The sequence below is a fragment of the Periplaneta americana genome, chromosome 11 (genome assembly GCF_040183065.1).
Source record: "Periplaneta americana isolate PAMFEO1 chromosome 11, P.americana_PAMFEO1_priV1, whole genome shotgun sequence".
NCBI classification, from domain to species: Eukaryota; Metazoa; Arthropoda; class Insecta; order Blattodea; family Blattidae; genus Periplaneta; species Periplaneta americana.
Window position 1 is genome coordinate 57,623,310 of NC_091127.1, and position 25,118 is coordinate 57,648,427.

The 25,118-nt window shown below is 34.1% G+C and overlaps 1 protein-coding gene across 1 annotated transcript in view; it reads left to right on the forward strand.

The window, feature by feature from the left end:
- Positions 1–245: 245 nt before the first annotated feature.
- LOC138709036 (protein peste-like) overlaps positions 246–25,118 on the forward strand; it is a 76,097-nt gene continuing 51,224 nt past the window's right edge. Inside the window, exon 1 of the mRNA XM_069839516.1 lies at positions 246–316. The gene's annotated coding sequence lies outside the window, so the exon portion shown is untranslated. The remainder of the gene's footprint in view (positions 317–25,118) is intronic.

Sequence of the window (25,118 nt, forward strand, 5' to 3'; positions counted from 1 at the left end):
TTGTACTTGCATACTAGAATGCAAGCATAAATTGTAAGAAGGAAGTAACAGGTTATAAGAAGCAGTCGATGGCATAACTATAGAATTTTCAAATGAGGCATAATAATTATATGGACCTTGATTTTGACCCTTTCCAACTGGTTTGTGAAAGTTTTTTTTTTATTTTTTTAACCGGTGAGTTCTTGAGAGTTATCTAGCAGGTAGGTAGGGGTTACTGAATGAACAGAGTTGCCTTCAGTCTTCTCTCAGCGGCCAGCACGAGTTGGTCTCCAGATTATGCAATACGCGAGACAAAACTGCGCACTGGAGAAGTACAGTACGTAACAATAAAGCTACATTAATATTTAGAATCGTCACTTTACATCTTACCAGAGTTATATATTTCGTGTATTATTGAAGGTATTTACATTTTAACATAATCAGAATTTTAAGTTTCCTTCACTTTCACAATTATTTTAAATGTTAATTTTTTTATATTGTTACAAATTAAATTTTGATATCAATGTTTTTTAAATGTTTACATGTTTATGTTCTTACTATTTAAAATTTTTGCACCTATATACTTTCAAAGTTAGAATACTTAAATTTTATCATAATTATAATCATCATCACCGTCACCATCATTCTCCTTTCAAAGTAACAAGACTAGCGGCTTGTTATGCCCTCTTACAATCGTTTGTATGGTGGTCTTCGAACAAATCTCTTCCCTCGTGATATGTAGCACAGAATCTATCTACTTAGGTATTTTTTTACACGTTGTGCTCTCGTAAATATTGAACAGTAGGTGTGTTTTAATCTACATCCTATTTTGTTCTAATTTTATTATTTTACAATTTCAAATATTTACAGCTGTATGTGTTAATTCATAGACTATATTTATACTGTTTTGAAACATTGCACACTTATATATTGTTATTTAGTCAACTGTCCGAAGACAGGTTTGAACTTCATAAATAACACCAATAAGGCATAACTTATGAGGCAACTAGGCCAGAAGATATTGGCGTAAGGTGACCAGTTCCTTTTCCCCTCTAATGCATACATCGCCGATTGGCTACATATTCCATTAATCAGACTTCAGATGCATACAAACAATTTTTCCTCTAACACATATCGTGAAATGAAATGTACTACCTGATAATAGATACACATATCAGCCAGAACCTCAATCAGAGGAACACTTAGGTTTTAGCATTAGTGACGTAATTTATTTTCCATGACATAGCTACAGTGCATGGGCATCATAATTGTACAACTTATCTAATACAATTAATAGTATTTACAACATGGTTGGCTATTCACAGACTAATATATTACAATATGTTACAATAATATTAAAACATTACAACAATTACTACTACTACTACTACTACTACTGCTACTACTACTACTACTACTACTACTACTACTACTACTACTACTACTACTACTACTACTACTACTACCAGTGGCGAAGCTCTTAAGAGGTTTTATGGCTTAGCCTACCTAAAAATTTGATTTTTACCTAGTAACAGGAGGCCTGTAACTTCGTAATAATGATGTATCGTAACACTTGGTTTCACTTTCCTTCCATGTATTAAGTTCACTGTTGGCAGTTATTCCAGTATGGAGAGTTCAGTTCGAGGCTTGTGGCAGAAGCATCTAAAGGCTACATCTCCGTAGGAAACGCTGCTATCTGGGCTAGCCTCATCTTCACAATAATACGTTGCGCTATATTGGTGTTATCTGAATTCGCTAAGTTGTTAAGTGTTAGTTTAATCAAGAGTTATGCGTGTGTGTGTGTTATATATTAATTTTGTGTAAAATGGCTCACAGTGAGAGAACATTGAGGTCATTAGAATTAAAAGAGAAACTGTTTTAAAGTTGGACGTATGAAACAAAATGTGCTTACAAAGATATGAGTTCGACACCATATTTACATATTAAAATAGCGGATGGAGGAAGACAAAATAGAAATTTTCAATTGTCGTGGGCTCTGAAAAAATAAGTTATATTGTTATACGTATATTATGTTTGGGGGTGAATATGAGTGGTCTGTGACTAAAAAAAAAAATGATAGAAAAGCCGAGGAACATCTACTCTATAAAAATATATAACCTAAGCAGATTTTTTCAGCCTAACCTTACACCTTAGCTTCGCCACTGACTACAACCACTATCATCATTCTATCACAACAATCACTAACACCTTTAATACAATGCTCGGCGTAAGCTTATACAATGTTCTCGTTGTAGAACATTTGAAACACCTTCTGCAATTCTCTATTTATAATTTCACTCAGCAGTCAGGTGAATTCATGTTTCAGCTCTTCAAGAGTGTGTGAATTCTTCGCATACACTTTTTGTTTTAAATTTCTCTACAGATAAAAATCATAAACAATTAAATCTGTGGAACGAGGTGGTGAACGTCCGCGACTAATTACGGGAATATCAAACACTTTTTCTAATGCTTCCAACGATTACCGGTTGTATGTGCAGTGGAGTTATCCTACTCGAAGAAAGCATACTGTTTTTCATCTTCAGTCAGCATTACAAAAAAATGATCGCATTGTTTTTCGCACGTAACGTTTTGACTTGACTGTATCCAAAAATAAAATGGGACCAATTACCCTGCGTGCAATAATGTCATATCACATATTCACTTTTTGATCGGGTCTAAGGCATTTCGTAACAGGAAATTTCGTCATCGTTATAGTTCGTCACCTATTTTTCGTCAGTAGTGTTTTGGTCATCTAATACATTTTGTCATCATGTTTTTGTCACTGTTGAGATTTTGTCACCGAAGATATTTCGTCATCATATACATTTTGTCATCATTTTTTTATACTGAAGGGATTTCATCACCAAAATAATAATTGTACTGTATGTCGTTGTAAAATAGATGACGTAACTTCATTGCTTCTACACATTCCGCTGCTCTAATTCTACCCGAATTTGCTGAGTAGTTCGAATGCTCTGTAGGTTCTTTTATAATGGTTTTCTTATCTGAGGAAATAGTAATCAGTGAATTACAAATGTCGCGCTGATCACATCTCTATACAATCCCGATCTTTGTAACTTTGTGCTTTGTAAACATATATCCATTACAGATTAACTTATCTCTTACTCTATTACTTTTTACGAATCAAAATAATTCCTGCATACATTAACTTGAAGATTTTGAAACCAAAGAATCCTGTAACTTGAATATTTCGAATCCAAAAAATCAATGTAGGCCTATCCTTGGAAACGAAATGAACAATGTGAAGACAATGAAGTAGGAGGTTTTATATTACGTATCGTTTGAAATAGGTATCATCAAGGGAAGCGACATGAAGGGGAGAAAAATTGTGCTGGCGAATAGTGACGAGGAAATTAAATTGGTGACAAAATATGGTGGTGTCAAAAGTGAATCATTGACAAAACGTTGCAGTGGCAAAATGTAATATGTGACGAAATCACCGGGTGACGAAAAATCGGTGACGAAAATTCCGGCTCACTTTCTGATCGTGAAGAGAAACTCCATGCACTAAATTAGGATTTTTAATGTCCCATTGGTATGGAGATAACCGCTTAAATGGAACCAAGCTTCGTCTATCATTAATTGAGATTGATCAACAGTATCGTCATAAACGGATTTTGCAGCATCAGCTCATAAACATTACACAGTGGCTGGATCCCCTGGCTGTAATCGATGAGCCAGTGTCGCACTATAACAATAAAAGTGCAGTATTTTCATTCCTCTAAATGCTGATATTTGTGACATGTCACTTTCTTATGCTAATCAGCGTAAAGACTTCCTAGGAGTTAGCTGTATTCTTGCCTGAATATCTGCAAATTCCTCAGATGTGATTCTTGTATTCCCACTAAACACGCGCTCTACGACCGGTTATAATGCCGTTAAGTTGTAGATACCACCACCACCACCACCACCACCACCACCACCACCACCACCACCACCACCACCACCACCACCACCACCACCACCACCACCACCACCACCACCACAGTTTTTAGTAATATTTACTAATGCTTCTGCCATTGATACTATGTGTTGTTATTATTGTACTACTACTACTACTAGTATTGCTATAGCCACCAGCAGTATACTTATTACTACTGCTACAACATTTCGAATTAAAGAAACAAAGTAATAATAAAAATAATAATAATAATAATAGTAATAATAATAATAATAATAATAATAATAATAATAATAATAATAATAATAATAATCTAGATTAAGACACATGTTTATGTGACATCTTTTGCTTAGAATATATATATATATATATATATATATATATATATATATATATATATATATATATATATATACAGGCTGATTGACGATTTACCGCCACTTACCGAGCTTGTTTCCGAATACATTTTGAGAAAAAGATGTCATATAAACATGTGTTCTAATCTCAATGTTTTCAGAGTTACACTAATTTTAAATTGTTAGTAAAATAGGCTACCTTTTTTTTCTTTAGTTTTAAGGGTAATAGTAATATGCGTTACAAGAGCGGTATGTTGAAGTTTTCATGTTCGAGGAAAAGTTTGAAAAAGCGAAACGTAGTTGAGCTTTTTTAATTTCCGAGAATTGAAAGAAAACATACCGCTCGTGTATCGTACATTATTTTGTGCGAAGATCGTTTATTACATACCTGAAAGAGGAATTTCTAATTAGTTGCAATGAAATCTCCATCTTGGTTTCTGCTCAATGACGGAAAATTTGCAAAACAAAAATATCTATCTTCAACATTGTTGCTTTAAAATGTTTTCTGTGTTTACTATACTCCAGCAAGCCGTGATATACGTGTCTTTCCCCCCCCCCCGGTCTATGAGGAGTCTGGAATCTTGTTGATTTTTTCACGGCTTCCTTAATGTTACTTGCATCACGAATGCAGTAACTTTAGTGGAGTTGTAGAGTTTACTTAATTTTTGCAAATATTTAAAAACAATAATTAACAGTGCAATTTAGGTGAAATTGCAGTGGTAAGTTTCCAATTTATAATTATTACTATATTGAACGTCTCTAAAAATAATATGTTAAAAGCCTAAAGCAGTAAAATCAATATGTCACTTAAGCGGTAAGAAGAGGGAAATTGTTATGTGTGTTAGGTTGGGAATACTGAATGTGGAATTTTAGACTTTCCGCGGATTGGTTTTATGCGGAAACCAAGCAAATACGCCGATCTCGCACAAAAGTTATTGGTGAATTGTTAAAGCAGTAGAGTGAAATATTTGAAATATATTTTCTTTTAATTAGCATGTTAAGGACTGTATATAGCAATAAAAATAAATCAATGTTTCTAATATTACAAAAAATGGTGGGTGGTAGAAAAATTCTGACTTCATTTTCGGAATCAGCAGATGACATTACATAAGAAACAGCAGAAATTGTACATTTAACAAAATCATTATTTATCAGAATCAGACATTAATAGATTACATTTCCACGACAGGGCTATAAAACCGTCATATCCCACTGCCACACCTTATATATATTTATTTATTTTATTGCTAGTAAGTTTGATATATAGGATAAATGTAAATTATTTTCTCTTAGAATTCCTTGAATTTTTTTCAGCTGCTTTATCAGCACGTTAATTGCCCATAATACCTCTTTATGATGCTATTCTGAGAAATACTTTATTATTGTGTAAGAGTATAAATAGTGACTGCATAGCAAGACCTTCGACATTTCACCCAGGCGATCAGGTTTGAGTGCCTGTGAGGTCAGGGATTTCTCATTGATAAATCCGTAATGACATTTGAGGCGGACAAGGTCGCAGTTGGAGTTTTTCTCGAGGTTCCCCCGTTTCTCGAAGTTAGACATTAACATAATTCTGTCCGATCTCCATTCCATCATAATTTCAAACATTTCCCGATTGCCGGTTGGAGACACAGAGACGGATCTGGTCTAGGGACGTTTGGTTGTCTCCTCGAAACCTAGGTGCTTGGCGAACCTTAGCATAGTCACCTAGTTTGAGTTGGGAATGTGCCTAACTGAAGGATAGGTTGTAATAAACCCCCCTCACAGAAAGGTACTTTCCTTTGACTCGATTATATATTTTAAGTTAATCGGTCGAATTTTTCTACATCTCTTAAGGATAGGTACAGTTTAACACCTTCAAATTTTTTTTTTTTCAAAATATTTTTTAAAATCTGCACCAAATATTTAAATTTATTTTGGTGAAAAGTTTATTTTAATATCTGCGTCAGTTTTAAAGTTACGAATTTAAATTGAAGACTCTGCACTATGTTCACGCAGCTGTCAGTGGAGAACGCCACTCTCGTTTTCTAGAAACTACATTTTCCAAATCCGTTTTCCTCTTTATTCTGAAACTACTAAACAGAATTGTATGATTTTTTGTACATATTAATACACATAATCTACACATTTGATCATAATCATGCCCCTCAGTTAAATATTTTTTCTAGAAAAAAAAATAATTTATGGGCTAAAATATCTTGAAAATCTGTTGCATATTATGTAGTTTTAAATATAAATTAAAAATATTATCCATTTAGTTATAATCTTTATAGCAATCGTTTTTGTAGAGCTACCTTAAGCTTCAAAATGAAAAAAAGAACATCAAAATGTTAAAAATTGGATAAGTTTAGAGGGAAACACTCGATTATGATATAACGAGTAGCTGCCATTTTGAATAATTAAATAATTAATGTAATTGCATACTAAAATTTAGAAAAATTAAAAAATCGTAGGTTTTACAATGTAATAATTTGTAGTTTTGTATAAGCCGTGTGGACGAAGAAAAATGTTTTGAATATGGTCAATTTTTCAGTGCGTTAAGGGGTTAGGTACAGCTTACAGCATTAAATTTTTTGGAAATATTCAACATTTTTTCCTCCATTACTGTATCTTGTACAATAATGAAAATTGGTATGTGTAAAACACTGTCCTTGTGCAATATGAAAATAGTACATTATGCAACGAGCCTATAATGATAGTAATTAAGAGGCGAGTATGGATGTTTATGAAACGAGGCGAGTTTCATACGACTTTTTATGCTCGACCATATTTCTAACTTGAAATTATTCAGATGTATACATTTTATTTGTATCTGACAAGATCGGAAGTGACCTTGTTCTAGGTCGTGAATTGTGAGATGTGCGCAGACGCGAAAGTATTGATTTTTTTCCGAGGAACAATAATGTCATTGATCTTGATGTAATCCCGTTAAACTTGATATAACCTTGATTATTGAATTCGACATTGAAAAACGAGATGACAAATTGAATTTATTTGAATATTATTTACAATTAACGCTAATTATTATAGTAACAGAACATAACCTTCTGCGAAAGTATTGGACTTTTCGCTAATTCTCTTTCGATTCCATATAATAATCGATACTTGCGGTTTTATAACGGTACAAAGCTGACTTGTCATTGGCTGAACACCTGTAAGGTGAGTTGTCATTGGCTGAACACCTGTAAGGTGAGTTGTCATTGGCTGAACACCTGTACTTTAATGTGTAGGTGTACTTTAATGACATGCATTAAAGGACTGCTACCAGGTGTATAATTACTACATTTCGGCATGGTCGAGCATAAAAATATTTTTACGATTAAAAAAAACGTTTTTTTTTTTTTTTTTCAAAATTCAAAATGGTGGCAGTTTACTGTGCAGTGTTGAAGCATTTCCCTCCAAACTCATAAACTTGTTAACTTTTTCATGTTCTCTCTCTTTTTTTATTGCTGAAACTCATGTTTACAATATAATGCTGTTTCAACTACAGTACTTAATAAATAATATGCTTTTTTGTCAGAAGACGACTCTGATATTTTTTAAATTAATTTAATCTTTATCAGACAATCTATCAAAGGTAGAGAAGTGATCTTGCATCATATTGTAGATATGACATGCATAAATACTCACAACAAATTTCATCACAGAATGTTGGATAGTTTTTGAGTTATATGGGAAACGCTTCATCACTGCACAGTGAATTGAATTTTGAAAAAAAAAATGTAATCATTTTTTTAAATTGTAAAAATATATATATATATTTTTTTCATATATCCGAAAGACAGTGTTTTACACATATCAATTTTCATTATTGTACAAGATACAGTAATGGAGAAAAAAATGTTGAATATTTCCAAAATTTTACTGCTGTAAGCTGTACCTAACCCTTAAGCTGTAGGCCTACGTACCCTCTTAAACACTCACATAAGTACAAATCATTTAACCATGGAATTAAAAGCATTTACGCAGATATTAAAATAATAATTTTGATTTAGATAAATATTTTAATTATCGTGTTTAATACGTGAACTGTCTCAATGAAAGTGATATAGCTACTCGTATTGACTTGGCGGAGCAAATGGTCTTACGAAGAATTCAAGTGATTATTTATCTCCATTTGAACCAAGAATGCGTAGTAACTGTGGCATAATTCCTCATCGTCATCCACATAATTCCAGTCACGCAGATAGAGCGGTCTGGTTCTAGAATACCAGAGACAATATTTATTGTTCAACTTCAAATAAAACTCCTTTCAGTTATGAGGTCGGAAGCAGTCTCCTTCCACATGTGCTGGATTCTTCCATGTACCTGCATTACGTATGTAGAGAAATTTATAGACATTCAGCCATACTTGTAAAGAAGACATTAGAAACCCATGTTACACGAATCTATTGCTTATACGAATGAATTTAGAAAATTAAAGGCCGGTCAGTGTTACAGATGATTAAGAGTTCCAAGTAGGTTCGGGAATGCTCATTCTGTTAAAGAAGGATCACTGCGAAGCCATGTGACACTTCGTGAGTTCGTGTGATTACTTATATTTGTGAAATATTGGTAGCTTCCAGAATCTCACCAGATGCAAAATTCGTGCAGTGAAGAAAAAAAAATTAACCAGTTCTGAAGTCCATCTTCAGTTATACAAACTTTACGGGCCTAATGTGATGAAAATCCATGAGTTATCATAGAGCAGCCGTGGCGAAAATGTGACTCGCGAGCACAATGTGGCTCACAATGAAAGCTATGCATTTCTCTTGCTTCCTACCTCCCTCAATCCCCACCCTCTCACTCACTGGAGTCAAACTCCGTTCCATTTATATTTGTCTCTGACCTGCGAGTGGCGTATCGTCGCAATGTCTCTCTCGAAACCATGTACCTCTACAAAAACGAAAGTTTCAAGTAGGATGGGAGGACGCATTTTTTTTCTGTCAATATGATGAGAATATTAAATGAATGATTTGTTCATAAGTATTACGAGGAAAACGGTTGTATAACATAAAACGGCACTATACTACATGTCACTCATGAAACATTAAAAGGTGAAATAGTAATATTATTATTATTATTATTATTATTATTATTATTATTATGTATTATTATTATTGTTATTATTATTACTGTTATTATTACTATTACTGTTATTATTATTATTATTATTATTATTATTATCATCATCATCATCATCATCATCATCTCTGTACGTCGATCCTTTTCAGTAGATATACGAATAATGCCTTTAGATCTTCAATTTAAACTCATAGATTTACAATGTGATCTTAAATGAAAGCTACATGTAAGGATTTGACAAATGTTGAACTTTTCAAGTGTTGATGCCACTATGAAAGAGGCAATCATAACCATTCTCCACACGTTATTTCAATAGCGGAGCAGCTACTGTATGGAGCTGACGAGAAAGTATCTGCGAGATGTATTTTAATTACACTGGGTTTCCGGAATCTGTGGAGTAAATCGACTCATTTGGGTGGAGCCTATGACAAGCGAATGGGCGAAGTCTATCAGTGCGAGAATATATTGCGGGCTGCATCGGTTCACGGCAGCTAAGGGGTAAGATTGGCGTGACAGAAAGTGATAGTAGGGGTAGCATTTTAAAACTACTACTATTGGTACAGTACGATTATTTAGTCCTTACTGTCGCCGACAATGTGCGCGTGGGTCAGGCGAGTTCATTAAGTTACGCCAAGGGATGTTCAGGTTAGTCAGTCTCTTGTTTTCAGAGCGATCGGATGTCATGCGTGCAGTAGAGCAGTGTGTTTCCAGTACAGTTAAGCTGTACTGCATCTCTCTACTGACGGCCCGATCCTATCTCTACTCCGAAACTCTCCCCACTACTCCTATTACTTCCCCTCTTTCGCGTCGCTGAGCTGTCAGGACTAAATAATCGGTTTGTACTACTACTGTACTGCTGTTTCTGCTGCTAGTGTTAATACTTCTACTGTTACTATTACTCCTACTATTCTTATTATTACAGGGTACTATTATTTTTGCTGCTACTGTTACTACTGCTATTGTTACTACTACTGTACTACTATTTCTGATGCTACTGTTACTAGGTATTTCTACTATTGCTATTACTTTTGCTACTACTACTGTACTACTATTTCCTCTGCTATTGTTGCTATTACTACTAAAGTACTACTTTTTCTGCTGCTGCTGTTACTACTTCTGCTGTTCTACTTTTACTACTATTGTTACTACTGTACTATTATTTCTGCTGCTGCTGTTACTACTTCTACTGTTCTATTATTATTACTACTGTTACTACTACTGTACTATTACTTCTGCTGTTGCTGTTACTACTTCTACTGTTCTATTATTATTACTACTGTTACTACTACTGTACTATTATTCCTGCTGGTGCTGTTATTGCTTCTATTGTTCTATTATTACTATATTGTTACTACCACTGTACTAATAGTACTGTAGTAGCTGCTGTTACTACTTCTACTGTTCTATTACTATTGTTACTACTACTGTACTATTATTTCTGCTACTGCTATTACTACTTCTATTGTTCTATTATTACTACTATTGTTACTACTACTGTACTAATAGTACTGTAGTAGCTGCTGTTACTACTTCTACTGTTCTATTACTATTGTTACTACTACTGTACTATTATTTCTGCTACTGCTATTACTACTTCTATTGTTCTATTATTACTACTATTGTTACTACCACTGTACTAATAGTACTGTAGTAGCTGCTGTTACTACTTCTACTGTTCTATTACTATTGTTACTACTACTGTACTATTATTTCTGCTACTGCTATTACTACTTCTATTGTTCTATTATTACTACTATTGTTACTACTACTGTACTAATAGTACTGTAGTAGCTGTTGCTACTGCTTCTACGTTTAGTATTACTAGTGCACTACGCTTTCTGCTGCTGCTGTTACTACTTCTACTGTTCTATTATTACTACTATTGTTACTACTACGTACTATTATTTCTGCTGCTGCTGTTATTACTTCTACTGTTCTATTATTACTACTATTGTTACTACTACGTACTATTATTTCTGCTGCTGCTGTTACTACTTCTATTGTTCTATTGTTACTACTGTTGTTACTAGTATTGTACTAAGAGTACTGTAGTAGCTGCTGTTACTGCTTCTACTGTTAGTATTACTACTGCTATTGTTACTATTACTTACTACTCTTTCTGCTGCTGCTGTTATTACTTCTACTGTACTATTATTACTACTATTGTACTCTTATTTCTGCTGCTGCTGTTACTACTTCTATTGTTCTATTATTACTACTTTTGTTACTACTACTGTATTATTATTTCTGCTGCTACTGTTACTGTTTCTACTGTTAGTATTACTAATGCTATTGTTACTACTACTGTACTATTATTTCTACTGCTACTGTTACTATTACCACTACTACTATTGTTACTACTATTGTACTATTAATTCTACTGCCACTGTTATATTACTGTTGCAATTACTTCTGCTGCAGTTACTACAGTATTACTGTTGCTACTACTATGCTACTACTGCTTCTGCTACTACTGCTGCTGTTACTTCTACCATCACTTCTACGTTACTCTTACTACTACATCTGATATTACTGTTACTCCTACTATACTACTACTTCTACTGCTAATTTTAAGTCCTGGCGTAACGCAACATGAATTATTGTTAAGCCCATGTAGTTTTTGGCTACTTAAATTTTTGCACAAATTACTGTTAACTTATTAGTACTATGTTCTCCATCATGAAATTCCTCACATTCACAGGCTTATATGCACTCAGGAGTACTTCCTAGACCATGAGTTTCTGTTTTAAAATTGCTTTATTTTAACCTCTCAGTAAGTAACTTCAGTTTCAATACAACCTTTTGGAACAACCTTCATAGCAGTAAACTACCACTTCGCTATCAGGAATGCCGGGAACTTTTACTTTCAAAAAATTCTAGAAATGGATTTTTTATCAATGCAGTTTTCCAATATTTTTTGAAATACAAAATTAAAGACTGTGACATCTAAATTTGCTATAGCATTGCTGATTGAGTGAGACCATATACAAAGGTGTTTCATTTCGCGTTTGTGGAACTTTGAACTCTTGTTTTTACGTTGCCTTAGCTTCCAGCACAGGCTGGCGTTCTGAGTATTAAATAGGATGACCTAATTCTACAGACACTTTCTTCTTATAATGATATAGTCGAGGAAGAAAGAGTCATGACCTCTTGCACAGATGTAATGAGAGAAGTCGGTATATTTTGTGCTTACAGTAATGTTACTTAATCCTACATTTACATGCTGTAATAGGAAACCGCCTTGTTCTACAGTCATTATGCAGGGTGTTTCATGCCATCTGCCTTGTTATTTAAACTTTCAGTAGTACTATACTCCAACCACGAGAAAGTCTCCAGGGAATGAAGGGAAGCGGTGTGATGCTGTGAATGAATGTTGATGTCATGAGATGTCACACACGTGGTATTCAAATCTCTATTGACTATCTCTCAAAGCACAAACCATAACACATTTTTATACTACTCTAGTTACAAAATTAGGTCACTGTTAATCTCTTGGTTTTTTAATCCCTCCATACAGGAAATAACATATGGAGGAGAGCGCATGATTTTTAAACTGACGTTATGACTCTAATATTATCTATCTACTTCGCTCCAATAGATGACGCAATAGTAAGCACATTCCTTTCACGGTTTATCTCCTGATTGGAGAACAGTAAGAAAAGAAGAGCATGGTAAATGATTGATAGAGGAAGACAAGTTAACAATAATTTAACAACTGTTCTCATAAATAATTGAATGGTGAATTTGCAAAACGACTTAAGTCCCTAGAAGTTGTTTTGAGAAAATTAAAGAAAACTGTTTTTGGCCTCGCTGAACCATAGGCCTATATTGTTACAATATATTTTTTTATATGTAAGAGAAATAGTTTTAGTATAGAAATTCATACTTTTGTACTCTTCTACAGGTGTAAAAAATTTAATTATCTTGAGGACTTAAGGGGAAACTCAACTTAAAAATTGGAGAAAAAGTGTCATAGAAATGAAAAATTAAATTTCTACACTAATTTACGTGACAGAACTAAATCAATATGCAGAATTCTTCCCCTATTTATTGAGAAGTCACAGTCAAATGCACAAAGCCAAAAAATAAAAAAATGATAATTAAAAGTGATATTTCAATTAATGATTGATTAAAAATTGAAATATTTTTTATTTTGAAAAGTATTGGATCTAATGAGCTCAGATTTTGCATGTTACTTTCCATGTGTATATTAAACATTTTCTCCAAATTTGAAAAAGATTGGTCAAATAGAAAAAAATTTCCAAACTATAGTTGAGTGTCCCCTTAAGTTGTTCTGCAAATTAACTTTAATAATGCATCATAATTATTAGGTTACTGACACATAAACATCTTTAACTAAATGTATTTATACCAAAGTCATAAAATAACGTTATTGCAATTGTTGAACAACATTATTTTGAACAATTTGTTAATTACAAGAGCACTGACCGCTTATGGAAAAAAGTATGATGATGAAGAAATGTTTCTGAGCACTTATTGCCATTAAGAATTTGATTAGTGTGTTGTTCTTATTTTGTCCAGGACAACTGTCGCAAAACAACCACAGTTCTTAGTATACTGGATGGGACACAGTTATTGAAGTGGTGTGCAGGAGAAAATTGCATATCTCGTTAAGACTTTTCTTGGTCTGTCCCTCATGGTAGACACAAAAGGACATTTCACTAGTTTTCATGTTGTGCACAGAGAAAGCTGGGACGGTAAGCTGGCGATAGTAGTACATATCCTGAACTGGTGTTTAGGTAAGCATACATTTTTCATGTAGCCAAATGTGACAGCAAGAAAATCCTCTCTCTCGATGCTTAACTTGGCTCCATTTTGCAATACTTTTTACTTCAGTTACAAGTTTAGCACGATTACTGAGCATATTGTTTTTCATTTTCATGCTCTGTTCTTTAAACATAATAAATTTTCTCATTTAAAGAATTACTAATGACAACAGACAAAAAAAAATTGTAAGCTGATTGTATGTTAAAATTACATATTATGTAAGTTTTCCCAGTATTTCACAGGCAAAATAACTTAAGTCCAGGGGTAAAGTCTTTTTTATCCCTTAACCAAACATTATGCTGCTAAGAAAAACTATACAAAAGTCGTGGATTAAAGTCATTCTGTTACTAAACGATGCCCCTTGCACACAGTAACATAATCATGCTCTCAACTCAAACCCCCCAAAATGTGGACTTAAGTCGTTTTCCAAATTCACCATTCAATTATATTGTCAACATGATGACATTATTGTTTAGTCCGAAGACAGGTTTGAAACTCATAACTTCATAAGTGACGCTAATAATAATGCGTCACTCATGAGACAACTAAACGAGGAAATAACTTTAACGAAATTTATGATCTATTAATATATGCAATGATTGTTTTTATTATAACGCTGGGAATTTTCAATTTTCTGGGAAAATACGATTCAGGCACCGTCGGATAATCCGACGATCGATGTCGTAATCGAGGATCAGTTGCATTGAGAAAGAAAGGAAAGAAAATACAGATAAATTAGGAGGAGAGAGATAGAAACAAACAAGAAAATAAAAATATAAAGAAGAAATACAGAGGAAGAGAGAAAGAAGAAAATCGAACAACCATGAGTAAAGGAAGGACAGGAAATCGGAAAGAGAAGAAGGACTGAAGATTAAGAAGAGAGGAAAAGAAATGAAGAAAGGCACAAGAATAGAAAAACTTAGAAAGAGTAAAGAGTCGAAAAAGAAAATTAATGGATGAAGAATGAAGACAGATAATAATAATAGGCCTAAACAATTAAATAGGGAAAGAAAATGTATATAATTTTAAAAAATCAAAATTATTCTTATATTTTTAACAAGGAAATAATAAGTAACATAAAACAGTAACTTAAAATGATATGATCAGAAGCAAAAGCAAAGAATGGTAGAAAATGTGATCAAAGGCGCTCGCAGGATCCAATCTTAGTGGTAGCAAGATGGTTAGAAAATTAGAGGAAATGGATGGACGAGAAGAGAGAAAATTGAACATGAAAAATAGCCAGTTCTGAAATATAAATTACCTTGCGCATGCATTCATAGTTTAAAGCACTTGTTTTAGTGGAATTGTTTGCCGAGGGTTTGAGAAAACATGTATGGAGCACGTAGAGAAAAATAAAAAAACGGGAAATAATAAAAAAAATCAGTGGTAGCAATTGCTACCACTGGCTACCTCCTGTGGGCGCCCTTGATAGATTTTCAAATAAATGATACAGCCACATTAAAAGGATGGCGTCTGTTCGCCTACAACCGCAAGCATTTTATTATAAATGGTTGGAATGTAGGATATTGGACAACTGAGGAAGAAATGGATGAACAAGGAATAGGTGAATAAAAATATTAATTAAAATACAAAATTTAAGGAAAATGATATTTATATAGATCATGTAAAATATGACGTCACTCAAAACTGGATGAATCCAACCGACAAGTAAACATTCTCATGGGGGCAGAGAAAAAAGTTATTTTTTTTTCTTTCGCCATGTTAATAATGTCAAAACAAGTGCTTATATAAATTTTGGCCACTCGCCTGCAATTACAAGGCCGTCCAGAAAGTGACTTTCCCTGTAGCTATATACAGAAAAAAGCATAATTTCATGGAAAAACTTATTGAAACAGATAGAGCAATTGTTGCGCTATTTATCTACATATTTCCCACGAGAGTTGAGACATTTGTCATACCGTGAGATCAACAGAGAGGTGCACAATACGACACAAGAATACAAATATTGATCTCATGGTATGACAACTGTCTCAGTTCCAGTGGGAAATATGTTGAAAAACAACGCAATAATTGCTGTATCTGTTTCAATAAATCTTTCCACGTAATTGTGATTTTTTAAACGGCCCCAGGGAAAATTACTTTCTGGACGGTCTCATAATTACGGTGACATGTTTTGACATTATTAACATGATGGAAGAAAAAATTTAACATTTTAATCTGCCCCCATGACAATGCTTGCTTGTGAGTTCTCCTAAGTCGTGAAATGAAGTGGCAGTTAATTCAGATATTGTTTAATTTTCTTCAGAGAGATGAACACTTTTTAATTTGCTAGAGCTTAGGAAATTAAAGAATACTGTAAAATTAAACGAAATTTTAAGAATAACTTGATCAAAGTCACACTCCAGAGATAACGGGTAAGAATTAATTTGATTTAAGAGTGTTGCTTCTGCAAGTCTCGAGGCATGATTTTCTTCTTGAAATTTACAGAAATGGGTTGACAAAGTCGGCACCGTCTGATTGTGTCGCACGGTCCCATTTCTGGAGTCAACAATGCGGATGTGATGTACAACTTTCTTGTGATTGACGTGGTCTGCATAATTTACACTTTCAGATTTTATCACTCTCACTAATCGTGGAGACAAGCTACCATTCCAACTATGTGAAGTTGTTCCTTACCACTTTCAGTACTACAATCGGTTCCCAGTATACGGTCTTTGCTTACTGAAGGAGAAGTAGGCGTTTTCCGATATCCAGCAATTAATTTTTACAGTTATCTTATTTGAAAATCGAAGAAGAAGAAGAAGAAGAAGAAGAAAAGAAGTGGAGAAAAGGGACGAAGAAAAGGAAGAATTAAAATGTAAAGACAATGGTATTTAAACACAATAGACTGTATTCTCGCAGTGGCCAAAGACTTTTCTGTCCGCTCTCGTCAGAAGAACAAAATTTATTCAACGTTTTATTTCTTCCATAGAGTTAAACTTTTCTGTCACAATATACTCAATTAAATGAAGTATAAAGACAAAGATTGTATTGCGCCAAAAGACTGGGTGAACAGTATAGAGCAGCACAGGTTTCACGGCTGGACGGCCGACTATGCGCGCGGAGATGGGGACTCCAAGGCCGCGCGACGCTTCTGTTCTGCTCTATACTGTTCACCCAGTAGATTCCCAAATTTTTATGGAAATACACGCAACGTTTTTAGCTTTCCTGATACGGAGAAAGTGGTTTACGATAAGCCATCTCTCTGTCTTTGAAGCGAATTCTAAATTACTGCCTCGATTTTCTCATGAGTAGTATGTACGAGTCTTTTTTGGGTAATGATGCATATGAAATATAATACTTTTATTAGAAAAATAATTATATATTACTAAATTTAAATAAACAATTTGTCATTTATTTAAACTTTCTCTTTATGTAGCATAATATTACGTTACATCCATTTTCGCCCTTTTCCCTTAAAAAAATGTCAAAGTTCCTTCACTGTAACGGTGAAACACAGAGTGGAATAAGACAATTGACCTATTGGCTTGAAGCTCACATAATATTTTCTCATAATGCCATATCCCATTGCAAGGACGCGTGTTCTCGCGCCATTTAGCTCTTTTATTCTCTCCTTTGTCCTTATTTGAATTAATTTGATTTGATTAAGGTAACGAAGAAGTGTAAATCCACTATAAAATACACATTTCTTTCTGTATCTCATGAACTATCAAAGCAATCTATTTGAAATTTTTCGGACAGATAAAGAAACGTCTGATGAACATTCCCTTTAAGATTAAATATTTTAGTAAACATATAAAAATGTTAATAAAATAATTAAAATAAACATTGCAGAAAATAAACTGAAAACAATGAGATATAAATGCTGATTTTTCTCAGAAACTAGTGGAGTGACTGGAATGATATGATATATGATATGTTATGATATGATATGATATGATATAATATGATATGATATGATATGATATGATATGATATGATATGATATGATATGATATATGATACGATACGATACGATATATGATACGATACGATATGATATATGATATGATATGATATGATATGATATGATATGATATGATATGATATGATATGATATGATATGATATGATATGATATGATATGATATGATATGATATGATATGATATATGATACGATACGATATATGATACGATACGATATATGATACGATACGATATGATACGATACGATATGATACGATATGATATATGATATGATATGATATGATATGATATGATATGATATGATATGATATGATATGATATGATATGATATGATATGATATGATATGATATGATATGATATGATATACGATATTAAACGATACGATACGATATATGATATGATATGATATGATATGATATGATATGATATGATATACAGTAGCGTGCAAATTAATCCGAACAACGTAATTACTTATGCAAAAACACTCAAACGGGATAAAAAAAAAGGATCTAAGACATACCTCAGTAATCTATGTGGCCTCCCTTGTTCCTAATAACAGCTCTGAGACGATTTGGAATGGATTCCACTAATTTCCCACAAATATTCTTCATTTCTTCATCGCGAAACCATACACCAATGAGGGCAGAAATCATCTTCTCCTTTGTAGAACAATCCATTTTTTTGCATTCTTGTTTTGCAAATTGACCACAAGTTCTCAATGGGGTTGATGTCGGGTGAGTTGCCTGGCCAGGGGAGTACCTGAATATTCTTCTTGTTGAAGAATTCTGTAGTTTTTCGAGACGTATGGCATGGTGCCAGGTCTTGTTGGAACACACCTCTGCCATCCGGAAATGATTTTTGCAGCTGGGGTACGATTCTGGTTTCCAATAAGTGAATATATTTGTCAGAATTCATCATTCCCTTGATAGGTATTAATGCTCCAGGCCCTTCATGTGTAAAACAACCCCAAAACATTACTTTAGGGGGGTATTTGGGTGCTTGTTGGAGATGAGCTGCTGTTACTTTTTCGGATCCTTTCCGTACGTAAGAAACACGGCGGTCGTGGACCTCGAAATGAGACTCATCGGAAAAAAGTACATTCTTCCAGTCATTCACTGTCCAGTGTTGATGTAATTTTGCCCACATTAAGCGTTTTTTGCACATAAAAGGGATTAGCAGTTGCTTCTTAATAGGCTTACGAGCCCTTCGTCCAGCTTCCAAAAGCCTACGCCGCACTGTTGTGACGTGAATATTCGCCACAGTGGTAGCCTTTAACTCGCTGGTTAAGTCGACTGCAGTTAGTCTAGGATTTAATTTACTTTTTCTGACAATTAAACGATCACCTGCAGGTGAAGTCTTCCTTTTCCGGCCACAGTTTCCTTTTTTCTGGGGTGTGATGGATCCAGTCTCCCTGTATCGTTTTATGATCGAATTAACAGTAGCCAAACCGATGTGATATTCTGCAGCAATTTGCCTCTGTGTCATAGAAGAATGCTCTGCTAATGTTATAATTTTAGACAGTTTTCGTGGAGTTGTATCCATTTGTGAAGACGACAGAATGTACACAGGACTGCAATATTAAGTCTTCAACACAACTGAAATGCTTATAAGTACAAAACGACAAGCAAAATGTCACATATTATAAAAAAAAAATAATAACGACAGACCTTCAACAATGGAATTACACGTACTACAGATGTCAATTAAAGCGGTATGAGCTGTAAGGCCAACAATGACAGAAAATGTAAAAATATGTCGTGTTCGGATTAATTTGCACGCTACATGATATGATACGATATGATATGATATGATATGATATGATATGATATGATATGATATGATATGATATGATATTTTATTATAGTTCACAGAAAAAAATGCATACATATACGGTAATTAATCATTGAAACTATATATTATATACGGTACTTTATAATTTACATACAGATATACAATTTTTAATATGATTTCTAAACGTAACTGTTTAATATAAGATGTTTTAGAGTGATTAAAATGAAATTCTTTGACATTGAATACAGACATAATTTAATGTTTGGGAACTAGAATCATTTTTCTATGTTGGTTTGGAAATTATATACGATTTTTTTCTTTTCTTTTTTTTTTTTTTTTTTTTTTTTTTTTTTTTTGGAAATTAAAAAAATTAATGTAATTTTCTTCATATTTTACTGTTTCTGATTATTATTTGTGGGAACCCTAAAATAGTCTACAGTAATAACCTTTTACACTATAGACGAATTTAAAGGTGATGTAAGGACAGAAATTGTACTATAAATTGGGGAAGGAGAAATTTTACGTTTGAATTAAAATTTTAATAAAGGGTGTCGGGAATCTATGCATGTAGATAGAGATACTTTGAGCAACGCCATCACAGATTAGTAGTGTATTGTTATGAAATAAAAATGTAATGGTTTGTATGCTATTATTATTAATCGAGGCTATGTGAGCAAAATAAGCGGGAAGGTATGATTCGACAATGACGCAACTTAGGCAGGCCACGCAAAGATGGCAGATACGCACGATCCCGGCCGGGAGCCGAATGAGTTGCTTTGCAATTAACTCTACATCAATTGAAATCTACTATCTGCTTATATGTAGTAATCACTTCTAATGTTACTCCGCTCTTTGCATAAGCAGGTATCCATACTCGTAATTGGAGGAAATGCATTAAGATTCAATTATTATCCAAAAGATGTTCCTCATTTTTGATTTGTCAACTGTCCGAAGACAGATTGAATCCCCGTGACACCAATAAGGTACCACTCATGAGGTAACTAAGCCAGGAGATAATTGGGTAGGGTAGCCAGTTCCTTTCCCACTCCACTACATACATCGCTCACTACTGTAGTAACATAGTTCACTTATCAGTCTTAAGATGTATACAGATAATTTTTCTTCCTCTGAACACATATTGTAAAGTGACATGTACTCCCTGATAGTAGATGTACTCGCCTATAAACTCAATAGCATTTTTCTAAACGTCGTAAATTACCATACTTCTGCACGATATATTAAAACACTTTGTATTATAGTTTGACAGTTAAGTAATTTTCTTCTTTTGATAGGGCAGACTCTGATAATTTTGTGATACTAAGGTTTTAGTGCAAAAGTAAGGTTCCAATTAAAAAAAAGAGTGTATTTAATTTACGTAAGACGTTAGGTCTCACAAAGTTACATGTTGGATTTTTTATCTCAAATATATTTATAAAATAATTACAAACAAGCAATACAAATAAACAAAAACATTTTTTCCTCAGGTCTCCCAACTAACACTCTATACGTATTTCTGAATTCACCCATACGTGCTACATGCCTGCACATCTCAAACGTATGAATTTAATATTCCTAATTATGTTAGGTGAAGAATATAATGCATGCAGTTCTGCGTTGTGTAACTTTCTCCATTCTCCTATAACTTCATCCCTCTTAGCCCCAAATATTTTCCTAAGCATCTTATTCTCAAACATCCTTAGCCTCAACGTCTTACAACCATACAGAACAACCGGTAATATAACTGTTTTATAAATTCTAACTTTCAGATTTATGAGAGCAGACTGGATGACAAAAGCTTATCAACCCAATAATATGAAGTATGCATTTCCCATATTAATATTTTACGTTTAATTTCCTCCCGAGTGTCATTTATATTTGTTATTGTTGCTCCAAGATATTTCAATTTTTCCACCTTTTCAAAGGATAAATTTCCAATTTTTTATATTTCCATTTCGTACAATATTCTAGTCACGAGACATAATCATATACTTTGTCTTTTCGGAATTTACTTCCAAACCTACCTCTTTACTTGCTTCAAGTAAAATTCTGGTGTTTTTCCTAATCGTTTGTGGATTTTCTCCTTACATATTCAAGTGATCCGCATACACAAGCAGCTGATGTAACCCGTTCAATTCCAAACCCTCTTCATTATCCTGGACTTTCCTAATAGCATATTCTAGAGCAGCCGTGGCGAAAATGTGACTCATGAGCACATTGTGGCTCGCAATAATAGCTGTGCATTTCTCTTACTTCCTGCCTTCCCCAGCCCCCAACCTCTCATTCATTGGAATCAAACTCCGTTCCATTTGCTTATTTGTCTCTGACCTGCGAGTGGCATATCGTCCAATGCCTCTCTCGAAACCAATGTACCTCTACAAAAACGGAAGTTTCAAGGAAGATGGGAGGACGCATTTTTTCCTGCCAATATGATGAGAATATTAAATGTATGATTTGTTCACAAATATTACGAGGAAAACGGTTGTATAACATAAAACGGCATTACATGTCACTCATGAAACATTAAAAGGTGAATTATTATTATTATTATTATTATCATTATTATTATTATTATTATTATTATTATTATTATTATCTCTGTACGTCGATCCTTTTCAGCAGATGTACGAATAATGCCGTTAGATCGTCAATTTAAACTCACAGTTTTACAATGTGATCTTAAATGAAAGCTAGATGTAAGGACATGACAAATGTTGAACTTTTCAAATCTTTGCCAAAAAATAAATATCTGAAGCTTCGTTCTTTCGCTTGCTCTGTTGAAGCCATGTTCGCTACAACTTACGTTTGTGAAAAATTATTTTCAACAATGAAAATAGTAAAAACCAAATATAGATCACGACTGACAGACAAATACCTTCGTGATCAACTACGACCGGCAGTAAGTGACATAATTCCTGATTTTAAAACTCTGTCGCAGAGACATTCTGAAGACAGTTAATTTTAGGTTGTGATAATGTGTCCTATGTTTTTTGTTCATTTCTTTCTTCGTTACACATACTAAACATTAGTTTGTAACCTTATACTGTATAAAATTATATTTAAGTGCTTGACGTAAGGAAAATGAAATCCGTTAATAAGTCAGACAGTTGCTTCACTTCCCCTTCGGGTATCCGCACGTTGCAGGTTACACAGTGACTCGGCGCACGATCACATTTTCTCCACGACTGTTCTAGAGCAAAGTTAAAAAGTAAAGATGATAATGTATCTCCTTGCTTTAGCTCGCAGTGAATTGGAAAAGCATCAGACAGAAACTGGTCTATACGGACTCTGCTGTACGTTTCATTGAGACACGGATCTCTTTTCCCTATTTAAAAAATTGCACAACTCTGCAGAAGAATCCAAACGTTGATCTAGCTTTCATACTTGCGTAATATCAGAATGAGAAATTTTATAAATATTATTCCTTTTAAGAAGTAATGAAACTTGATGAATGTGATTGTGAAACGAACTTGTAAATTAACTAACTATAGCCGGTAAGAACAGTACTTTTGCTGCATTACTTTTGTTTTTTTTTTTTTTGGAAACCTGCAGGCCAAACAGCAATTACATTACATAAGCTACTGCAACTTGATCTTACTTCAATGTAATTTACGTTGCCGATGAACTAGTTACTCTCAAGTTTAGGACGCGAGTTGATGGACACGTCGTTTTCATAGTAAAGAGCGAAGTCAAGCCAAGAACTAGACACAGTGTACATGAGGTTAAAATGCAAATTTAATGCCGCGTAAAGCAAAGTAATGGCCATAGTATTAAATTTTGTCTAGATCATTACGCTATACTTCTCGCAATTTATTCATTTAAGTTATTTATTAACTCATTTTCTTCTGGCCTAGTTTAAGTGGTGCCTTCTTGGTATCACTTTTGAGGTTCAGACCTGTCTTCGGATAGTTGGCTAAACAACAACTATCTATCTATCTATCTATCTATCTATCTATCTATCTATCTATCTATCTATCTATCTATCTATCTATCTATCTATCTATCTATCTATCTATCTATCTATCTATCTATCTATCTATCTATCTATCTGTCTGTCTGTCTGTCTGTCTGTCTGTCTGTCTGTCTGTCTGTCTGTCTGTCTGTCTGTCTGTCTGTCTGTCTATCTATCGATCCATCCATCCATCCATCCATCCATCCATCCATCTATATGTGTCTGTGTCTGTGTCTGTATCTGTATCTATCTCCATCCATCCATTTATTTATTTATTTATTTACTTGTTTATTTATTTATAGCTATTTACAATGTCGTCAATTTCTGGCGCAATTTGAACCAACTCAGATGCAATGGACACATTAAATTTTTCTTTTAACTTTGGTTCGCTTATGCTCTTCTGGTGATTTAGACTGATGAGTAACTGTTCGTAGAAATATATCGAACGAAAAAGAACCAAACTCAACAGGTAAAATGACGTAGTTCTGGGTAACTACGTTCTGGTAGTGCACATAAGAGATTTTTAATGTTATGTTTTATTTAACGACGCTCGCAACTGCCGAGGTATATTAGCGTCTCCGGTGTGCCGGAAATATGTCCCGCAGGAGTTATTTTACATGCCAGTGAATCTAATGACATGAGCCTGTTACATGTAACCACACTGAAATGCCATAGACCTGGGCCGGGATCGAACCCGCAACCTCGGGCACGGAAGGCCAGCGCTATACCAACTGCGCCACCCAGGCCGACAGAGTCTTAGTCTTGGTTTTTCTGCAAGTCGCGAGGTGCGAGGCCCGCCTCGCACAAATCCGAACTACACGAAATATAGTAAATGGGTTTTATAGCTGCGAAATGCGAGGTCTGGGTACTCATGATTGTTTTTATTTTTTGTATTTACTTGTCTTGTTTCCACCTTTATCCATAAACGGTCTTACTAATAAACCGTGTATAATTTTTATACGAGACTTATGCAGAGTTGAGACAGAAAACATTACTAATAAACCGTGCATAACCGATGGATGTATAAACAGTCTGTAACTATACAATGGGAATTGCTTTGCAGTAGTTACTGTATATACACGAAACCCCTTGTTTAAGCGTTGTATATAGAGAAAAAATGGCCGCCCCTCTAACAGCTGTTCGTATCGACTGTCATTTTATGATGATGGCTGCCTTGTAAGCATAGAAGAACAAACCAAAGAGCATAGAATAATTAGAGTAATATTGCTGTAGCTTGTACCCTTTGATCAAAATATAGTGTGGTAATCGATCAGAGCCAGTTGTACTATCACATGGCACACTAGAGCGCTCTACCAGATGCAATAGAGAATCTCAGATATT